The sequence below is a fragment of the Cinclus cinclus genome, chromosome 6, assembly GCF_963662255.1.
Source record: "Cinclus cinclus chromosome 6, bCinCin1.1, whole genome shotgun sequence".
In the NCBI taxonomy this organism is placed as follows: domain Eukaryota; kingdom Metazoa; phylum Chordata; class Aves; order Passeriformes; family Cinclidae; genus Cinclus; species Cinclus cinclus.
In genome coordinates, this window is record NC_085051.1 from 47,318,254 (window position 1) to 47,335,402 (window position 17,149).

At 40.4% G+C, this 17,149-nt stretch overlaps 1 protein-coding gene across 1 annotated transcript in view; it reads right to left on the bottom strand.

Annotated features, from left to right (window-relative positions):
• Nucleotides 1–17,149, bottom strand: part of ITPK1 (inositol-tetrakisphosphate 1-kinase) — a 143,716-nt gene that overhangs the window by 125,337 nt on the left and 1,230 nt on the right. The gene's annotated exons all lie outside the window — the stretch shown is intronic.

Consider the following 17,149-nt stretch of genomic DNA (forward strand, 5'->3'; position numbering starts at 1 on the left):
AATGGGTTTTAAAACTGCAGCCTCTGAGGAGAATGTGCTGAGTCCCATCACTGCCTCAATGAAAACCCATTTCAGGGATAGGAGGCCAGGACTGTAACCTCTGCCTCTCATGCTGTCCCTCACTTTTACTGATGGTGCCATTTACTCTCTCACTTGGATCTCCAAGGCTTCCACTAGCTGCATCCCACAGGCTCAACAGTTACCTTGGCTATGTCCACATCTCCCTCCAAAGGCCCATCCATTCTATACTCTGCACAAAAGGAAGGAACTCCTCTTGAGTCCTTCCATGTTCATCCTGGAGTACCTACTGCCTTCATCTGCTGTTTTTAGAAACCCTGAATGTGACACCTGTGCATTCTGGGACCCAAAGACAGCTGGCTACAGCATCCTCAGCCTTCACAGCCCTTGCCTGGGAGGGCACAGCAATGCTGCAACCACCCCTGCTGCTCTCTCACAGCAGTGATACAAGACAAGGTGGCAGAACACCTGTGGTACTGTCTGTCCTATCCTCCACAGCATGGAAGTCTTGGGGGAAAACACCTGCTAGGGACCATCACATCTTTCACACCCAAAGCGACCAGCAGCAAGTTTTTGAACATCAGTGAGCATTTTGGACATTGCCATAGACTGGCATGTTACATAGCAACAATGATCCTGAATTTTATCACTTCTGTTCATATGCTCAAGACAGCAGTTGGATTAGCAGCCCTTACCACACAGCTGCAGAATGGACAAATCACACACTGAATCACAGCATCAATTAAGTTGGAAAAGATCTCTGAGATCAAGTCCAATCTAAGACCACCATCAACTAGACCATGGCAGCAAGTGCCACATCCAGCATTTCCTTAAAGGCCTCCAGGGATGATGGCTCTACCACCTCCCTGGGCAGCCCACTGCAGTATCTAATCACCCTTTCTGTGAAGAATTTCTTCCTAAGGCCTAACTTAAACTTCCCCTGGCACCAAGTCACAGCTTTGCTTAACATAATTTCTTCAACATAAATGGGAACATACAGAAATTCTTCCAAAGGATTCACAAAGCCAAAAGGAAAAAGACCATATTTAAATCTCCTCCTTGGAAAAACAAAACAAACAAATAAACAAAAAAACCCAAACAAAACCCCACAAAATCCCAAAAAACAAATGACAGAAGAAATAATACCTTAGAGAAGCAAGGGAGATACCAGAAATGCACTCTCCAACAGATCAACAACATGGGAAATCTATGGCACACTGCCAGTCTGAGTATAAAATAAGAACACACACAGTAAGGATCTCCTTTCCCTGATGCAAACATGCTTTTCCAGAAGCCTGTACTTGTCCACAAAATCATGGTAAAAAGAAAATAGTCTCACACCAGGGCAATTCAACAACATGAACTTTATTCAGAAGAATTACAAACAGCTTCCCAATTTAAGTACATTCATGACCCTTGTATTGAAAGGGTGCTCAGACCAGTCAGAGCACCACAGCAGGCAGCCCACTCTGACTGCCATATCCATCTTCTTTCCTAGACATGGCTCACAGCTGTCCATTTGAAAAGCAACCAGGAGAGGAGGCACAGCACCTCAGTCTATAAAGGTTTCATTCTGGTTTGGCATTTTATTCTTTCCCATGAGAGCACTCCTTGAAACCTTCACAGACCGAGAGATTACCTGAACACACCATGTTCTGCAGACACACTGTTTTCAGTTCTGTGACTAAGACAACCAACATACAAGAGCTCACCTTAAAACACTGACCATCTTCTAAAGCAAATTAACTGCCCCCTTTTTTTCCACTTGGGAGCATTTAGATCACACTGCTCCGCTGTCACTGTTAGGATGGGAACTGACGTCAGAGCTTCATACAGCTACATCCTCACCTCTAAGGGAAGACTGAAAAACTGCAGCGTGCTGCTTGCTGGTCACTGGAAAAGAGGTATGGTGCTATTTCTCAGACAATTTCAGAAGACGCATCAAATGATCCTATATTTCAGAAAATAACTATGCAGTCTTCAAATCTCCTAGGAGATCAGGCCTCATTTAGCAGGGAAAAAAATAGTTTCTTGGTACAATGGTGAACAGCAGCTTCTTTTAGAAAAAAAGACTGCAGACTATACCTGATCTTTTAATTTTTAAATAAGCATAACAAAACCAGGCTGTTACCATGGCTGATACAACCCTCAAGCAGCCAATCATTTGAGCCTTTCAGATGTTTAATAGAAGTAAAACTGTGTAGAATAAACACAGAGTAGTGCAGACTTCCTGAAGAGCTGGTCCTAGTAAACAACACACAGATGTGAAAGAAAATTAATCATTTCTGAGATTATTTTTTTTTCTTTTTTTTTTAAGTTCACAACTAGATAAGTTATGTAGCACCTTCACAGATAAGGTGCTATAAGAAGAATAAGAGACTCATACTTTAGGGGATTTTTTTTTTCAAATTTCCTGTGTTAGGTAAACCTTCCTATTAGCTTCAGCAGGTTTATGTTCAAGTTCAAATTTATTCGCAGCTTCCAGAGCTTTCATTTTCCTGTGAAGGTTTCATGTGCACTTGGAAAATGGCAACTACTTGCTCTACAGAATTACAAGGGCCTTCTTGGAACTCAGGCAGCCACACAAGAAATACAGCAAAATGTAAGCAAGAAAGCCATCCTTATCACTACCACTGTACCTTCTGCACCAGACTAGGTACACAGTCTCACAACTCCTTCTCTCGTCTTTGCTCTTCAAACCATATTTTATTTTCATCACAAATAAAAGTTACCAAATTAAGAAAGTCAATGCAGAAACACTGAAACTTAGGTTTTGCCAAGCTAAGTTACTTACTCTGCATATGAACTGAAAACATGCATAAGCTAATAGGTCTGAAATAGAACAGTATTTGAGTGAATTAAAATTGTTAAAACAACCTGATGCCCTCAACAACTAGGTCCAGTGATATTTCTTTATAGAAAAATCAGCAGTGAGGAGGAGACAAATTTTAGCAACTTTATTTTTTCAAGAGCCACTGGAAAATACCAAGATGAAGTAATAAATACATTGGCTTGTCTTTGAGATCAAATGATCTATGAGCAAAGCATATGCAGTGTTCAGCCACTGAACAGCATTCATACAGGTTTGTATTACTTCAGACAGGCAGCAAAAGTGTATTAGAAAATTTACTAATTTACTTAAGCTACAGTGAAGCCTACTACTGAGCCAAAAGCCAACCCTATTTTGGCTGCCAAGCCTATACCTGATTCAAGGGTCTTCAGACTCTCGAATAGGAGATTATTTCTTGATCTGGCAACTCCCTGCACAACCCCCATCCTAGGAAATACATGGAAGACATCAAGATTTAAATACATTTCAATTGCTCCCAGCTCACCCACATATACCTAGCACTCTGTCTGCTCATGCTTCAAAGCTGTCTGGGCAGCATGCTCCAAAAACTCCTTATAGTCAATATTGTACATTTACAGTACAGCAGGAAAAAGCCATCTCCCAGGTTTTTTTTTAGGAGACTAGCCTTGCAGAAATACCTCCGAGTTCCTGTAGGCATCCAACACCAACAACAGGCATTTTAAATAATTTCTTGAAGTGTTGGAGAGGAGGAAAAAAGCCAAGGAGAAAATTTCACTTTCAAAGACACACAGAGAATGAGAAGTTAATATTTTAATAATTTTTATTTCATCAAAATGAGGTCAAGTTTTACTGAAAGAGAACCTTCTTCCCTGCTCTTATAGAAGGCTCCAACAATTATCCTCTCAAAGCCAAAGCAGCTGCTGGAAACAGCCCACATAGACATTACTCTTTCAAAGACCAGAAAATATTAAACCAGAAATCTTCTCCAGCCCAGGCCTTTTACTGTAATACAAACAGCACTACTAGGCTGCTCCATTCTGCCTGGATCAACCCAAACTGGCAATCTAATTCCAGTTAAAGGGAGAGGGAACTGGGAAATTTTGCATGGACCATGCATATTTTCAGAAACAAACATTTTGCGTTTCAGGTTTCACCACCAGAAGCAAGGGTGCTAAAAGACTTATTCTGCCAGGGAACTTTCACACCCACATATCAGTCAACATAAGAAAAGGTGACAACAGCACTAACAAGTAACAGGAAACTCAAATACTACACTTGGTCCTACAAAAAAACCCTTCAAACTACACTACCAGATATTTCCCTGGGCCAAGAATGCATTTAGCATACTTTCAATAGCATCATGGTTGCTTGTTTTAATTACTACCTACCACATTTTTGATTCTTGACCATCAGTTGTTATCAAGGTATGACATCTTTTAACCTGCTGTCAGCAGGTATGGTACAACAAGGCAAGAACAAGCTGGAGAAAGAAACCCATGTGGTGATCCAGGTTTGCCATCAAACTTGTGCCAACATCAACAAATTCAATTTCCATTCCATTTCAAGTCTCTCAGGCCTTCCATAGAACAAAAACAAAAAAAACAAAACAAAAAAAACAACACAGAAAAAAAAGTAACACCAGAACACCAGTTCAGAGTATCCAGCTCCCAAGGAATCCAACTACAGAGGTTCCTAATCACTTCAGAGGGAGCTGGATTAGGCCAAGATCTGTGAACGTGATCAGTTCCCACCAAGGCTAAAGAAACTCAACACCTTAAGAAGTAGGAGCTTTTCTGAATCTCAGCCTAATTCATATGCAAGGATTACTCTTCCAGGAATAAGCACTTGCAAAAAGAACTTAACTTATCCCCCCACCCCCCTCTAGTTTGTCTACTGAAAAGATTTAGAGATCTTGATCTTAAACATTAGGAAACAGCTTTGAGCCAGAAGAAATCTTTGGCAAAGCTGTCTTAGAATAAATTACTTTGTTTCTAAAGTCTTGCCGAAGCTATGAAACAAGCATTTTAATTAAGGTCTCCTAATTGCAGTTAGTATAATGTGGGGTAGGGGGCAGGGAAGAAACATACTTTTCCACAGTCTGCTGGTAACAAAGTGACTTTAAAAACACACATTAGCTGTAGTAAATGTTCTAACCATGTTCTGTGATTTCAGAAGCACATTTCCCTGTTTGAAGAAACTCCCCAATATCTATTTCTACAGAACTTCTTCACAATGACAAACAGGAGAAACTAGGAACTGGGGAAAATCGGGGAACTTATTTGTTAACATATGAACAGACACACTGCCTCAGACTGAAGGTCTAACCTACTCTGCCTCTGGCTGTTCTTTCTGTTCTATAGCAAAAGACACAAAAGAAACATCCCAAAATAGTGCTTTTCTTCCCTGACTCTCTCACAAGCAGAGCTACACTGTTTCATTACTACTGCAAAAATACTAAAGGAACACCGGCCAAAAAGGAAAGGCATTAAGCATTACATTTTAGTAGATTGTTCAAGACAAACTAGGGATCAAATCACAGCACAGAAACATTGTGCCAACCCCCACCCAAACATACTTATCATGAGCCAAGATGCAGCCCTTCACTGATCAGGAAACCACTGAACACAGTACCACAAAAATGAGGAAAGACTTAGTACAAGAGCTGGTGGTCAGCACAGCACACCTGGAAGTGATAAGTCTGCTGAAACCATAATTGTCTGCTAAGCACTTGAGTTTATTTTACATAGAGAAAAAGACAGAACTCCCCAATGACCCTATGCCTTTCTCATTCAGTAACTTCTCACTCCTCGGAGTGTCATTGCAGGCTCCACTCCTGTTTGACTCAAATGAGTGCTTACATCCCATCAGCCTCTTAGAAATATTCACAATTAAAACACAGCAGATGACCAGCATCAATCAAGCAAAGTCTTCTCTACTCTCCAGAGCCTTCTCGGAGAGACATGAGCTATATGCTAAAGATCCACGTGGGTTGATTATCATTGTTTCTGGGTACTGTGTCAGTACTTGAAAATATCTAAGAGAGTCTTTGAATTACATTCAGACCAGACAAAAGCAAGATCCACTATTTATACTGAAAAAAGCAAGTTCTGACCCACGAGAATGCTCTACCTTGAGGTGCAATACTAGTTGAAAACAAGATCACTAGTAAGCAACAAAAGTGATGAAGACCAATGCCCTACAGCATATGTAAATAGTAAAGCTAGACACATTGCACTAAAAATGGAAACAGAAAGGAAACTAGCTAGAGAGCTCTTGAAACTAAGTTAGCCCCAAAGAAAAGCAATTTAGACTGGTAGATGCCTATGGCCAAAGATTTTTCAGTCTACTGAAATATAGAAAAAACCCAGAAAACCAGAAACCAAAATCTGAAGCACACATCCTCCCAGATGTTGCAAACTGCGGGCCCAAAATAGCTTTAGAAAGAGAAAGAAAAACAAAATGGAGTTTCAATCTTCTATCTAGTAGCAAGCCGGTACTTTCTATTAAAAGCATGTAAAAAATTTGGTTCAGGAAGAATGTCAAAAAAAGACATATTCTTTTCATAATTCATCTCAAGCTAGTCCCTGGACTTTTATCTGAGGCAGAAGGAGAGGTTACATCAAAACATCAAGCCACAAAGTCAAAAAATATAACCCCATTCAGTGCTTGTTCGCTTGCAAATAGGTCTTCTCTTCCTATAGCCCCAGTTCCCACTTGCAGTTCATGTAACCAGCAACAACTAAAGGTGTAGCACAAACTATTTTTCTCCACAGCTTAAAGAAACTTTAAAGTGGCAGTTCTGAAAAAGAAAACTTCTACTGAGAGACAAAGGGTGCTGCTCAATTCTATCATCACATACTTTTTCCCCCAGCACACAGTGCTCCAACCCAATATGCCAGCAATACTACTTCCCTTTTACTCTCATGCTTTCCCCTTTTCTTCTAGATACACTGCAGAGGTCAGCAACTACAATTGTGGGGAGATTTTTATATCATCAATCTTTCATCAAAATAGTAGTCTTGCTTAGTTTCTTTTTCTCTTTCCTCCCTCTTACACACAGTTTTATAGGAGTTTTCTTTCAAGGCTTGAAAACTACCAGATTGACAGCTCCAGTGAATTAAGCTCCCTCTTTGTCAACAAAACAAGAGCAGCACCACAGGCAACCTCAGAACAAGTTCCCTCTATCCTTCTCTTCCCACCCCTCCAACTAGCAAGTGTATCTGAATGCTGAGCTTCGCACAAAGCTCTATCATGCCAGGGTGCCTTGTTCAGAGTCTCTGATAGTCTGGGTAAGCTGTGTTATCTCAAAGGACACTTATGTTAAAGCCACACATAGTAGAAACATCATGACTCAACACATTATCAGTGTATACCTGTTCCAGACAGTACACTAACTCTAAAACCATGAGACTGGGCTGAGTGCTTAAGCACATCTGTGCTTAAAGACTGACTGGCAAAGCAAATCCATTTTAGACAGCAGGGCGAAAGAATGCAGAGTTGAAGCAACTCTCAAAGTCATACCTGAGAGCAGAGAAAGGCAATATTAACTGAAAAAAAGTCAACAGAAAGACAGAAAAAGTCAATGCTCTCAATATAAGATGAAAATCAGGTGCAGATTTTGTTAAAAAATGAACTGCACATGTGGCACAAATGCTAAAAAATACAGGGCCTCTGTCTATTGCAGTACTAGCACAGTGCTTCATTTTCTGAGTGCCCCTCTGCTATGTTAGCGCTTAACCTCATGAGGCAGCAAAGGAGGATCTGGACACTCTTCAGTTACAAGGGGCTTTTAGGTACCACAAACCTCTCCACTGTTGGTTTCAAGACACAGATTACCATGCACTAGATTAAATTAGAAGATGGCTTCTAAACGGTACCAAATCTTAGTTCCTCCTCCCTCTTCTAGAATTTTTTTTTATTTTTAGCAGGAAAGTGTTTTCTTTTGGGGAAGAACTTTTGACATCTGAACTTCACAAGACAACTTGACCACAATTTTTTTTAATTAGTCAAGAGCCAGAGTATTTTTGTAAAATGAATACCTATACCTATGCTTAAAAGTAAGTAACACCTACTCCTTCACAGGCTTCAAACAAACAAACAAACACACAAAGAAACAAACATACTAAAACCAAAATTCAATTTTTAAAAAAAACCCACAACATAGAAAATGCAACTAGGTATTTGTTTATGTTTCTACTCACAGCCAAACTAGAGAAGTGCCAACAAGCCCAAATAGCCTCCCTATGTTCCTGTGATGGCAGAAGCAAAAGCAAGTTCAAAAATGCACTAAAAGATTTATGTGAAGCAGATCCATCTGTGGCTGCTAAATGTGGTACCATGGACACAACCGCTGCCAACAAAGTCTCTAAAAGTGACTGACAGAAAACGCTCTGCCAAGGGGAAGGTGAACACATTTGCTCTGTGCCTTGTACTTTCCCTAAGCATCTGCTCTAACTATCCCTTCAGATCCTGGCTGGCTGGGTTCAGGTCTGCTTGGCTGTCCTCACACTCTTCACCTGGCCTGTCACCCCAAACAGCTCCAAGCAATTACAGCCTCTGTTACAAAGCAAAACATACTGGTGGAACTTGGGTGGAAGTACCCTCACCATTACCTCCATCACCCTCTCATCCTTCAAACAGCAGCAAGGAGAGCCCATTCCATTTGCACTAGTACCAGACTGCAGTGACAGCAGGCAGAAGGGGCTGGATCTTCAGCCTGTAAATTCCCCAAAACTGAGACAAGATTTTGTAATCAGAGGAACAGCATGTTCCAGAACAAAGCAGCATCTACGTGCAGCTGCATGACATGCAGATAGAGCTACAGAACAACAGTGCTCTGTATTTACATTTGTCTCTGTGGCTTGTATTTTAACTACAAGGAAATAACCAAGTTTCTCCTTGAAACACACATAGCTTATTGGGTTTAAGTAGTCACTGCTGGACTTACTAAAACATACAATATTGCTGAAGCAGGCAGCGTTTCACAGCCCACCTGTACAAATGATTACATCCTTATAGGGAAACTAGGGTGATGAGATAAAGAATAAGCTGAGTCATCCCACCAATTTTCTTAAACAAATGAAAAAAGTCATTTCAGAATGGCAGGGGGAAAGGACTGCAGCACCGTGGCTGCCAGGCGTGGCATTTTGTAAGTGAACTTTTATGGTATCACTTCCTTCCAGCACCATTAATCATCCCAGATATCCCTGGTTCTATCAGCTATTAACCAGTTGCCCCAACCCAAACATTAAGATAACTTTATCAACATTAGGCAGCAAGAGTCATTACTAAGCACTACAACACAGTGCTAAGGGCCTTGTTTCCAGAGAATCCTCTGAACTATTTCTTCCTGCTGTAATGAAACACGTTGCAGTATTACATGCATTTATCCATACCGAACATCAGAGAGAAAGTCACAGAAAGTACAAAAAAAAAATCACCCATATGTTAAAACAAGTACATTTCAGAAAAGGACATCAATGCTGCTTATGGCCAAAACATTCAACTCAAACCAGGTCTCCTGAAACACTGATTTCTAGCTCATTACTGCTCTCTGAGGGGGGACGATCTCAATAACTGTGAATGTTTGTGGCAGTCTGATGAGACAGCCCTGGGGCTTCAGAACAATAGGCAGGAGTATCATGCCTTCACAGCTCAAGATTTAGTATCCTGTGTTTTGCTACAGACATGCCTCATTCACTTATTTTTCCTCCTCTGCCAGTGGTACTATGGCAAATTCAGTTTCAGAAGGTGGTGCCTCAGGACCCAGACTGGACATGGAGAACCAGTGTGTCAAAGGGAAAGAACCAAAGATGCCTTTTTGACAAGAAGGAAGAAAAGCGTGTGAGGAGTATGATGAAGAGCAAAAAAAATAAGCCTGTTTCTGAGGAGGAAGGACCAACTCCAAATTCTTTCAAGCAAGGAAAATTGACTCAGAAGTATGCTATAAAACATGTTACAAATCTTCACTAACTGGCATCAGAGGGGTGAAGATTCACCAGCTCAATGTGAACTGAACCTGCTTCCAGTTCCTGTGCCTGGCTCTGCCAATTACTTTCCTAAAAGTGCCATTAGATCTGGAAACATGATTTCTCCACTCTACAGATCAGAGCCTTGAGAGCCCTCAGAACAACCTCTCAATGTGCATACACACCCTGCTGCCTGCAGAGGTAGTATCTTGGCTGCGGGAAAGAACAGACTTCTGCTTTCCCAATTTACAGGAATTATTTTACGTGAGTGGCAATCACACCCCAGTCAAATTAGCTCAAGTGCTGAAGCTGGGAGAAAATAAGTACAAGTAAGGACATTCTGCTTAGAAATAAAGGACACCTCCTTCAGCAAAACTCAGTCATTTTGAAAGCCATTCCTAAAGAGCAATCGTTTTCCTCCAAATAGGATTTCTCTCTGTAGACAGACTACTGTCTACCTACTACTATACAGAATACTAACTAGCATGTCCACAAAACTGGGACAGTATGAGAGCATCAGCAGCTTCCTCCTTGATCACAGAAAGCACATAACTCCTGAGCAGAGTTAAATTCCATCAGTACAAAATAAGCCATTGTTTCAAGGACTGAACACTGAACTCAAAAATGAGAAAAGGGAAGATAACCAGACAAGAGAGGGTTTGTTCTACAACACTGTGCCACAGATGTGACCAGCCCAGGTGCTTATTTTATCTATTATCACACTTATTTTAGCGTGTTTCACATGCACTGCTTCCTTCTTTCTTTGGAAGAAGTTCAAGAAAGTAATCTCACTAAAAGGTGTCAACTGTTGAGATGAATAGTACATTATCTGGTCAATATCAGGAGATATCCTATCAATTCCCAGGTGCAGCACATTAAGATGAAGGAAACACTTGCTGTCATCTCTGACACTCCACTCACACTGAGCCTCTATATTCAAGAGATCTGCACACATTTAGACTGTGTGCTTAGACTTCCCAAGTCATGACTCCCAAATTAGTAAAGGGACTTAAAGCTACTTAATGCACACTAAGAATGGTTTCTAATGTACCTTCTGCACTATTACAGATTGAACCAAACCAGGGACAGCACTGACCTCAGGAGAGGTCAATATCTCTGCTCTGAAACAGCACCACAGGCCTGTATCATTCCCAGCATATTTGTCCAAGGTGGTTGTAGAGGTCTCAAGAAAAAATTCCACTGCCTACCTGGAGTAGGTATCACAGTATCTTTTATACTTAGCTATCATCTCTCCTTGGCCCAGTTGAAGGCCACTACTTTTTCTTCTACCCAAACTGGAGAATATGCTTGGCAGAAGAGGGGAGAGCATGTGTTGTTTTTCCCTTTCTACAACAGCTTTTTACGGTCAAGATTGTCTCTAGTCTCTTATTTATGTTGAACAGCACAATATAATACACTTTTACACATTATAATACACATTTACAAAACCTCTTATTCTTCTCAATGCTCTCTTTTGGGCACTTCCCAGCTGATTGACCTTTTCCCTGAAATGCTCTGCCCCAGCCCAAAGGCAGTAGGTGAGGCTACTGCAGCAGCAGCGTTATCAGTGCTGTGCAGAATGGAGACATTACTTCATGTACCTCGCAGGCTCTGTTCCAACTTATGCACCCCAAGATGATATTTGCTTGGGGTTCTTTAGGGCTTTTTTTTTTTTTTGGCAACACTGTCAATTTGTATTCAGCCTGTGATCTGCAAAAGAATGCCGATCTTTCTCAGAAAAGCTGCCACCTGACCAAGCTTCTTATTGTTCCATGCTGCATATCAGTTCCAACAGGTTGTGGTAAAGGGATGTGCCACAAGGAAGATGAAAACTTCCTGAACCTGAGGTAAATGATTGCTAGACCACAAAACTGAATCGCTATGAAAGGCTGATTGTTACAGTCACTTCTGTTGTCCAGCAGCTGTGCTGTGTTCCCATGGAATGGTTCTGCAAGCATAACACCATAAGCTTTGTGTGAGAAGAATGCCTGTCAGTAGGTGCTCTCAGAGATTAAGAAAATGCACACATAGCCAGCTCTTCTGGGATGTAAAGTCTCTGTGCATTACAAGAAGAAGGAGCAGAAATCCAGATATAGAGTGAACTTCTTCTCTAAGAAATACATCCTTCTTTGCTACTACCTTCAACACTTTTTCATGGCTTAGTATCATTTCTACCATTAGGCCAGTTGTCTTTGTTAAGAATTAATATCAAAGAAACTTACTCACCAATCCAGCCCCCAGTTACTTCTCATGATATAGTATTTCAGACTAACACAAACAACAAAGGGAGCTATTGATCAACAGACGTACATTTTATTTTTATGTATTTTAAGGCTGTAAAAGCTAACTGGCACAAGCCAGATATTTAACAAAAGTAGCATTTAGGATTTTTGTGGGGAATTGGGGTTAAAGAAAATCCCCCAAGTTCTTCCTGGAAAAAATATTAATATACTTCCTTCCTGCTATATAAAAAACCAGATCCATTTAATACTCTCAAAACAGCATTATTCCTAAATCTGTCTTAAAACTCATGTTTAGATTCTTGTGCACAGGCCATGGCACACAAGGGACCACAAAGTTTACAAGAAAAAAAGAAAACCATACAGATCTACAGCACTGACAACAGTGCTTACCATTTTATGGTAGATTACTAGATAGCGTGATTTCTTATGTGCTAACATAAGACTTAACTTGCAAAATAATAATATTGCAAAAATTAAATGGACAGAAGCTGAAGAATCAATTTAGCCTAAAGAAAATGAAAAAGAATCCAAACAAGTTCAAGCCACACTGAAATTTAAATTAGGCATAGTAATATTTTTGTAGGAAAAAAAAAAAACATCAGTAGCTATGTTCAGCAGATCAACCTGGTATCGGCCTCAAAATATCTTCACCACAACTCAGTGAAAAAACCCAATAAAGCAACACACCACAGTGACCTGTCATAACAAAATGGTCTTCAGCACAGGTGACAGATGCTCTGTTGGAACTACATGCCCAAAGTTCTGTGCTAAATCCCAGGCCTGCTGAACTGATGCAGGCCACAATTCAAGAACATGGCCTCAAGTTTCAAAAGAATCTTCACCAGTGCAGAGCACCTGGGAATCCAAACTGGACCAAGATATCTCAGCTTCCTGCACGTCAGGGGATGCTATCAGTTTGTCATGGATGATCTCACAAGAAGGGAAGATGACAATTTGGCTTGTTCAGTAAAAATCAAGACAAATGGGCTTTACTAGAAGGCATAATTCCATCAGCCTGCTTCCATTGCCTTCTGTGGGCAGAATTTGAGTTTCTTAGCATGTCTATAATTTCCTGAGAACTTCCTCACAGATTCATGAAAAAACAACAAACAAAACAAACGAAAAAACACCAGAAAAAAACATACAAGCCCAGTTCTATCAGTCAAATTGTGGGATTTACCATGACATGAATTACATCTTCAGGCAACTCTTCAACTCCTTTTCTATTTGTTCTCTACATGCCATTAAAAGGAAATTCTGATTTTAATGTATATAGCCACAGAGAAAAGCTACCACATTACCATGCAAACTTACAAGCTGCACACATGAATGCTTTTGTCCAAAATAACTGAGAAGTAGCTTATCATTTAGAATTGGGTGACTTTAAATTACGTCCTCTTGGATGAAGCACATTTTACTTCACATCACTATAACTTATTCATATTGCTGTGACCTCACTGCCTCGTATCTCCAGAGCTCCCAGAAGAGACCATAGTAGCAGCTGACAAACAGAACAACTACCAAGGAAATGGAGGCTTTTACAGAGCAAAGAAACATTTGTAAATGGCTGCACATCACTAATCTTAACTGGTGCCAAATACACACAACTCATTTTCTGAGTAGATATATGCATTTTTACATATATATGCCACTCCTCATATGGCATGAACAGGAGTCTTTTCATTCACAATGTCCACAGAGACCCAGCAGCACACATATTTTGCAAAACAATTACATGGGCATCCAAGAGTCCTTACCACCATCTGACATTCACACAACAGCTCTCCCATCTCTGTAATGGAGCGTGGCATCTCCATTTCCCTAACTTCATATTAGTGCTAATGCACCTGCACAATGACAGCCATTCCAAGGTCAACATGATGAGCATGGAACTGACTGGATCGAGAGTCTTTGCCAACTGCATAACCATTAAACCCAGATTGAGACAGAAGATGAGACCAAGCAGCTAGACAAAGGAGGAACTGTTCCTTTCAGCAACAGCAAGGACACATGACAACATCAGAACTACACACTTGTATCACAGGCTCCTAAATTCTCTGTTAGGAATGCCTAGAAACCTTGCTTTACTTTTCAGCAAGGCATAGATATTCCATGTTTTGACAACAGACAGCAACTTAAAGCTCTGAGACTGTGCCACCTTAGAGGAGCAGAACGCAAAGGCTCACAAGAAAGTCTATTTGAGATACACCAACCAGACATTTGCACACTGCAGCCCTGCAAGGAATCTACACTCAGGGAACTGCAGCTGCAGCATATATGCTGGAATGCAGATAATTCCAAGTGCAACACAAAGCATTGTGTTCTGGCAGCTTTACTAAAACACAGGACAACTTGGCAATAGCAGTAAATTGCCTGACTAATAAAATCACAATATAAGAAACATGTACCAAGTGCCCTGCTTCACACAAAAGAGCTCAACCCCCTACTCTAACAGGAATACCTTCATATCAGCAAGACTGAGACAAACTCTCTTCTCACCACTGAAACTGTATTGATGCATGGAACAGAACAGAGAAGTCTTGCTCCAATCTCAGTTTACAAAGCAGTTTACACAGAAAAGAGGTGCTGGGCAAAACCCAAAACCACCTCAGGAAACAGATCAGAAGCTAGGACACACCTCATCCCAAAGGAATGCCTTTGCCATGGTGCTTCAGACATAGCCGGGAGAACGACTAACCTGGCACTGGGGAGCTAATCCTCTCTAGACACAGTGGCAGGTTCAGCCAGAGGATCAGAGTGAGCTTGGCCCATCTTCAGGCTTGTTTTCCCTTGAGAGACATCAGCCACGGGCTTGAAACCAGGCTTCCCAGATGACAGGCCAAGTGCTCTATCCTCCAGGTCAACAGCTCTTAAGGTACTACTCAGAAATCACCAATTCTCTGCAACAGGCCTGTGAAAACACACTATCTTTTTGCTCATCACTCTGCTCAGAAGCCCCAAGGAGATGTGGAAGCATTAAGGTCTGCACTGGGGTACAAATCAAAAATTTGTGACTGTAGATACAACCACAGGCACTACTTTTATGTTTACAAAGTTATGCTCTACATAGAATACAGCTCAACTAGGATGAATCTAGTCTGTCACAGTGAGGACTAAGCATGCAGGTGAATTCTAATGTCTTTGCTAAGAGGAAGATTTCCATGTGGATAAAAAGATCAGGCAAAAGTCCCAAGACACTATGTTCAGGCAGAACAGCTCTCTGGTCAGTCATACAGAAAGTTTCAAGATGGATACAAACATGAGGAAAGTATTTAAGGTTCCTGCCCCGTGGAGCAGGACTGCCTACACCCCAAAGCTACACCTTAGTTTCTGGTCCACTCACACTAGCTCATGTCAGCTCAGACAATCTAACCTAAAACCTAGAGCCATGCTTCAGAAAGCAGTCTAGCACTTAGAGTCTATCTCTCAGAGAATACATTGAACAGATTTTGAAATGTCTGTCCATGACCTCTTTAGGATGTTAGTGCTTTGCACAACAAGTGGCTGCCCTTGCAAACTGTAGAGAAATAAAAATTCTCCTCATCCTAGTAATCCCCCTGATTTAAACCCAGCATGCTTCAGGAGTTCATTAGGAGGCTCCTCTTACTTTCCTGGACTATATAACTGCTTCATTACAAACTCGTACAAACAAATCTGAACTTTGTAGTCATCCAGAAAGTATATCCCCAGGCAACAGGCAAATAAATTCCAAGTAGCAGCCACCATAAAGCACAAAGAGTAGACAGACATACATAGTCCACTCTAACACATGAATCACTGTACAGGAATGAGTATGCCTGTCTTGCCTTTTACCATACACAAGATTTCTAGCAAGATGTAAACTAATTTTGGCACGATTTCTACAGCAAAAAAAAAAAAAAAAAAAAAGCTGACAAGCACACAAGTTATCAAGTAGATATTATCCATAAAATGTTTGAAATCTTAGCCTAAATGAATCCAGCTTGCCTTTGGTGTCTACAGAAGTTACGAGGAATGAAAATAGAGCATCCAAGATAACAGCAGAATGTGCTCCAATGACTGTACTGATACTTAAACCAAACATTTAACTCTGCTTGTACAGAAATGCTAATAATGCTTTTCAAAGTATCAAAGCATGTATGAACAGCCATCTCTATCCACTATTCATAAACGCTATTTAAATTGAGCTTAGCCTATACAGGATGAGGTAACCTAATTTTCACCAAGAAATTAGGAAAGTGTAGCAAGAGAGACACTTTCGGGTCAATTTTCACAGCAGTATGATGACCCAAAACTATTAATAGAGTTTGTACAGTACACAAAGAAATTGTAGGTCCATATTATATAACACAAGTATAAGGAGTTTCTAAGGTACAGAGAAAGGAAGCAAAGCGCTTAGTCAAAAAGAGAAACAAGGACAATGGAGGAGAAAAAGTCGATTTTGGAGACTGCTAAATATAACAACGTACAGTACATAACACCAGTAAGTTTTTAAAGGATTTTCTGAGATTCACTGAAGTTTCCAGGCATAAAAAACAGCCTATACCAAACCTCCAGGCCCTAAAAATCAAATTTTTTGTATGCCTAATAGAGGTAAAAGCATATTTTTTGAGCATCACAAAAACTAACCTAAAATCTCACATGGGGACAAAACTTACCATTATTCATCAACAAGAATTTTGCTTGGAGAACCACATGAAATTAGACATTAAACCAGAACTTGTGGCCCTTTCTATACTTAAAAAAAGTCTAGTAAATTTTGCTGAAGTTTGACAGAGGGGATACAGAATGCCAAGTACAAAAGCTGATGTAAAAGTTTCTCTCTTGAAACAGTTTTCTATTCTGTCTCCTTCGTCTTTATGTTGATAGGACTTGCTTCTTTCAGTAAATTTCACAGGGACTGGTGTTTTTAGCATAACATGCTTTAAATAAAGTATATTTGAAGTTGCATACAGTATATTCTGCAAAGTTTGCAACATATTTTTCAATTATCAAAACTGATTTAGTATCCTTGTTAAAAACTAAGTATTACAATGAAGTAAGAAAAAGCTGTTATTCAGTACTAGAAGCTACAATGCATGTGCCACAAGACCTTGGACCCACATAGAGTTTAAACTCCCAATTAAATA